Source organism: Trichechus manatus, unplaced genomic scaffold (assembly GCF_000243295.1).
Source record: "Trichechus manatus latirostris isolate Lorelei unplaced genomic scaffold, TriManLat1.0 scaffold00156, whole genome shotgun sequence".
Classification (NCBI taxonomy): Eukaryota; Metazoa; Chordata; class Mammalia; order Sirenia; family Trichechidae; genus Trichechus; species Trichechus manatus.
Window position 1 is genome coordinate 2020853 of NW_004444092.1, and position 5820 is coordinate 2026672.

The 5820-nt window shown below is 42.7% G+C and overlaps 1 protein-coding gene across 2 annotated transcripts in view; it reads right to left on the bottom strand.

Moving 5' to 3' along the window:
- The window catches only part of MIOS (meiosis regulator for oocyte development), a 36411-nt gene extending 30862 nt beyond the window's left edge, over positions 1-5549 (bottom strand). The window contains exon 1 of one of the 2 annotated variants that reach the window (XM_023740499.1): positions 5389-5549. The gene's annotated coding sequence lies outside the window, so the exon portion shown is untranslated. Of the gene's footprint in view, positions 1-4719; positions 5220-5388 lie in introns of those variants that run through there. The other variant, XM_023740500.1, reaches the window with a different exon arrangement.
- Positions 5550-5820: the final 271 nt, after the last annotated feature.

The following is a 5820-nucleotide window of genomic DNA, read 5'->3' on the forward strand; positions in this document are numbered from 1 at the left end:
TTAGACTTCCAATATATACCCTGTTGTACTGCGATAATGAGGGCCTACGCTGTTGAGATGGGCCCACACAAGTCTATGCAGGGGGAAAGTCACTGAAAGTCCATGGATCCCTTATGCCTGTGCCTAGGCAAAGGAGCTCTGCCTACCCTGAGTTCCTGGCTTAGGGGAGCTGGCAGTTTCTTTTTTCCCGTTTGTTAATTTGTTCACTCTCCAAGGCAGGGAGAACTGGAGCCACCCTTTGAAATCTTTTGTTTAGCTTTTTCACTTCATCATTTCTTCCGTTTGCTTTAGCTACTCTACATTCAAGAGCAAGTATCAGATCCTCTTCTGACATCCATTTTGGTCTTTTTTTTTTTTCCTTTTCTGTCTTTTTAATGACGTTTTGGTTTCTTCATGTATGATGTCCTTTATGTCATCCCACAACTTGTCTGGTCTTTGGTCATTAGCGTTCAACACATCAAATCTATACTTGAGACGGGCTCTAAATTCAGGTGGTATATATAGGCATACTTTGTTTTATTGTGCTTTGTAGATACTGTGTCTTTTTAACAAATTGAAGGTTTGTGGCAACTCTGTGTAGAGCAAGTCTATTGGCACCATTTTTCCAACAGCATGTGCTCACTTCGTGTCTCTGTGTCACATTTTGGTAATTCTCGCAATATATGAAACTTTTTAATTATTATTATATCTCTTATAGTGATCTGTGATCAGTGATCTTTGATGTTTCCATCATAATTGTTTTGGGGTGCACAAACCACGACCATACAAGACGGTGAACTTTATTGATAAATGTCTTGTATGTTTTGACTGCTTCATCAACCGGCCATTCCCTCATCTCTCTCTCTATTCCCTGAGACATGATGATATTGAAATTAGGCCAGTCAGTAACCCTACAATGGTCTCAAAGTGCTCAAGTGAAAGGAAGAGTCAAATGTCTCTCACTTTAAATCAAAAGCTAGAAATGATTAAGCTTCGTGAGAAGGCATGTCAAAAACTGAGACAGGCTGAAAGCTAGGCCTCTTGTGTCAAACAGTTAGCCAAGTTGTGAATGCAAAGGAGAAGTTCTTGAAGGAAATTAAAAGTGGTACTCCAGTGAACACATGAATGATAAGAAAGCGAAACAGCCTTATTGCTGATACGGAGAAAGTGTTAGTGGTCTGCATAGACAATCAAACCAGCCACAACATTCCCTTAAGCCAAAGACTAGTGCAGAGCAAGGCCTTAACTGTCTTCAATCCTGTGAAGGCTGACAGAGGTGAGGAAGCTGCAAAAGAAAAGTTTGAAGCTAGCAAGGTTGGTTCATGAGGTTTAAGGAAAGAAGCCATCTCCATAACAAGAAAGTGCAAGGTGAACCAGCAAGTGCTAATGTAGAAACTGCACCAAGTTATCCAGAATATCTAGCTAAGATAATTGATGAAGGTTGCTACACTAAACAACAGATTTTCAGTGTAGATGAAACAGCCTTATATTGGAAGCAGATGCCATGTAGGACTTTCAGAGCTAGAGAGAAGTCAATGCCTAGCTTCAAAGTTTCAATGGACAGGCTGATTCTCGTTAGCAGACAATGCAGCTGATGACTTTAAGCTCAGCCAGTGGTCACTTACCATTCTGAAAATCCTAGAGTCCTTAACAATTATGCTAAATCTACTCTGCCTATGCTTTATAAACGGAACAACAAAGCCTGTATGACAGCACATCTGTTTACAATATGGTTTACTGAATATTTTAATCCCACTGTTGAGACTCACAGCTCAGAAAAAAAGATTTCTTTCAAAATGTTACTGCTCACTGACAATGCACCTGGTCACCCAAGTTCTTTGATGGAGATGTACAAGGAGATTAATGTTGCTTCCATGCCTGCTAACACAACATCCATTCTGCAGACCATGGATCAAGGAGAAATTCTGACTTTCAAGTCTTATTATTTAAGAAATACATTTCATAAGTCTACAGCTGCCATAGATAGTGATTCCTCTGATGGATCTGGGCAAAATAAGTTGAAAACCTTCTGGAAAGGATTCACCATTCTAGATGCCATTAAGAGCATTCGTGATTCACGGAAATCAAAATATCAACATTAACAGGAATTTGGAAGAAGTTGATTCCAACCCTCATGGATGACTTTGAAGGGCTCAAGACTTTAGTAGAGAAAGTAACTGCACATGTGGTGGAAACAGCAAGAGAACTACAATTAGAAGTGGAACCTGAAGATGTGACTGAATTGCTGCAATCTCATGGTAAAACTTTAATGAATGAGGAATTGCTTCTTATGGATGAGCAAAGAAAGTGGTTTCTTAGCATGGAATCTACTCCTGGTGAAGATGTTGGGAACACTGCTGAAATCACAACTAAGAATTTAGAATATTATATAAACTTAGTTGATAAAGCAGAGACAGGGTTTGAGAGGACAGACTTGGACTCCAATTTTGAAAGAAGTAAAATGCTACAGAGAAATCTTCCATGAAAGGAAGAGTCAATCGATGCAGCAAACTTCACTGTTGTCTTATTTTAAGAAATTGCCACAGCACCCCAGCCTTCAGCAACCACCACCCTGATCAGTCGGCAGCCACCAACATCGAGGTAAGACCCTCCACCAACAAAAAGATTAAGACTTGCTGAAGGCTCAGATGATGGTTAGCATTTTTTAGCAAATTGTTTTTTAATTAAGGTATGTACATTTTTTTTAGACATAATGCTACTGCACACTTAATAGGCTACAGTATAGCGTAAACATAACTTTTATATACACTGGGAAACCAAAAAATTTGTCTGAGTCGCTTTATTGTGATATTTGCTTGATTGCAGTGGTCTGGAACCAAACCAGCAGTATCTCCAAGGTATGCCTGTACTCAAGGTCATACTTTGGCTCTTGTGGACTTGTGTTAATTTTCTTCAGCTTCAGCTTGAACTTGCATATGAGCAATTGATGGTCTGTTCTGCAGTCAGCCCCTAGCCTTGTTCGGACTGATGATACTGAGCTTTTCCATCATCTCCTTCCACAGATGTAGTTGATTTGATTCTTGTGTATTCCATTTGGCAAGGTCCACCTGTATAGTTCCCATTTATGCTGTTGAAAAAAGATTTGCAATGAAGAAGCTGTTGATTTGCAAAATTTTATCAAGCAATCTTCGGTGTCATTTCTATCACCAAGGCCATATTTTCTAACTAGCAATCCTTCTTCTTTGTTCCCCACTTTCACATTCCAATCACCAGTAATTATCAATGCATCTTGATTGCATGTTTGATCAATTTCACACTGCAGAAGTTGGTAAAAATCTTCAATTTCTTCATCTTTGGCATCAGTGGTAGGATAATAATTGTATTAATGTATCTTCCTTGTAGGCGTATGGATATTATTTTATCACTGACAGTGTTGTACTTTAGGACAGATCTTGAAATGTTCTTTTTGACAATGAATGCGACACCATTCCTCTTCAATTTGTCATTCCCAGCATAGTAGACCATACGACTGCCCGATTTGAAATGGCTAATACTAGCCCATTTCACCTCACTAACATCTAGAATATCTACCTTCAAGCGTTCCATTTCAGTTTTGACAACTTCCAATTTTCCTAGATTCATACTTTGTACATTCCACTTTACAATTATTCATGATGTTTGCAGCTATTTCTTCTCATTTTGAGTCATGTCATATCAGCAAATGAAAGCCCCCAAAGCTTGACTCCATCCACATCATTAAGGTCAACTGTACTTTGAGGAGGTAGGTCTTCTGCAGTATTTTGAGTGCCTTTCAACCTGAGGGGCTCATCTTTTGGCACAATGCCTGACAATGTTCTACTGCTATTGATAAGGTTTTCACTAGCCAATTTTTTTTTGTTGTAGATGCCAGGTCCTTCTTCCTAGTCTGTCTTAGACTGGAAGCTCTGCTGAAATCTATCCACCATGGGTGATCCAGCTGGTATTTGAAATACCAGTGGCATAGCTTCCAGCATCACAGCAACATGCAAGCCACCACAGTATGACAAACTGACAGGTGAGTCGTGGAGCCACTCATTAGCTAGACCCTAACAAGGACCTTATTACACCAAAACAGAAATAGAACCTATACTACCTCTATCTCACAAAGTTGTGAAAATTAAATAAGTTCATCACATCACACAGATGTTAGTATCACTAACATTCCCTGAAACAGCCCTGGAATCTAATGTTTCCAAATGTTAGAGGCATTGATAAATTGGGGGTGTAAAGGGAATGAGGTTTCCAATACTTAAAAAAAACCCACTGCCATCGAGTCGATTAGGGCTTGTATTTATTTCTCACCTTCAGGTTTAACAAGTGCTCACTTCCTATCAATGGTTTCTGAGCAAAGGAATGCCATGCTGATTCTGTGTTCATCAGCAGAACATCTATAATACTGTCCAATAGAAATTTAGTGTGAGCCATAGAATTTAAAATTTTCTAATAGCCACATTAAAAAAAAATAGATGAAATTAATTTTAACAGTATATTTAACTCAATATATACTAAGTATTACTTAAACATGCAATCAATGTAAAAATTATTGAGAATTTTTCAACATTCTTTTTTGTGTACCGAGTCTTAGGAATCCTGTGTAACATCTCAATTTGAACTATCCACATTTCAAGTGCTCAGAAGCCCCATATGCTAGAGGCTACAGCGAAGATCTACAATATTAGAAGCACAAATTATCCAATAACCCTTTCACACCCGTTTTTTGTCGTCTTCTACTTTTCTTACCATGGCAAATTACAAACGTAGCAGTTTCAAGAAATTCCCACCACCATCATCTTCCAGGAGATGCACTGCATATATCCAAATTTCCCTTAAAATAGTTATACAAAAGGCCAGCAAATGCAGTCATTTGCTAAGCAATTTAGCAATGCCCATGGCATAAGCGAGCAGCTTTATTTAGCCTCTTCAAGAATTTTAAATTACCAGTAATGAAGAGAATAGAGCCAAACATTCGGGTGATAGACCTTTTAAGAAGTATTTAACAGGGTATAACTGGAACAGGGCTTGTTGCTATTCCGGGTAAACCAGGAACCTGAGGGCGACTCCCACGGTTCAGACAACTGGCTGAGCCTCCCGTCAAAGGCATGGACGCGGTTCCGCACAAACCCGCAGCGACGGAGGCTGCAGCGCAGCCCCAGCGCCCCCGAGGGGAGCTCCGCGCGCCCTCGAGCTGCCCGCAGCCCCGGAGCTCTAGCCGAGGCCCAGCCGACCACCCGGAGCGGTAGTCCGGCAGAGTGGAACGCAACGCCCCGCACCCCGCGCCTCGGCTCCTGGCCTGTCCCCGCCCACGCCGTTCAAGTGGGCTTTCCCAGACCCTCCGCGGCGGCCCCGACGCTCCAGCTCTCGACGCGGGCCTGCCTTCCGGGGAGCAGAGACACGGCCGCACTCACAGACCTGAGGTGGCAGCGCAGCCGCTGCACAGCCGCTTCCGGCCTAGTCGCCGACACTCCCGCCGGGGGAGTTCGGACGCGGGCAAGATGGCGCCTGCAAAGGCGCGAACAGTGATCTGGACCACCCGGCCGGGGACCAAGACCCCCACAAGGCGCCTCGGGGACGTGCAAACCACGCTTTCGCCTCGGAAGGGGTGTTTCCGACCTGTAAGCCCCGCCCCTCCATCGCAGCAGAGATCGCCCCGCCCCGGGGCGGGACCATTTCCTGGGAAGCCACGCCCCTTGCGTCCGAGCTCCCGCCCACCTGCAGACCCCACCTCACCCTTGGGGCCTCGTGAGGGATCCCAAGGACTCAGATTTGGCTGGACTGCACCTCGGATCAGCTTTACCGTTTTTTAGACTAAGTTCACACACTTCTAATTGGTTTGCTCAATTT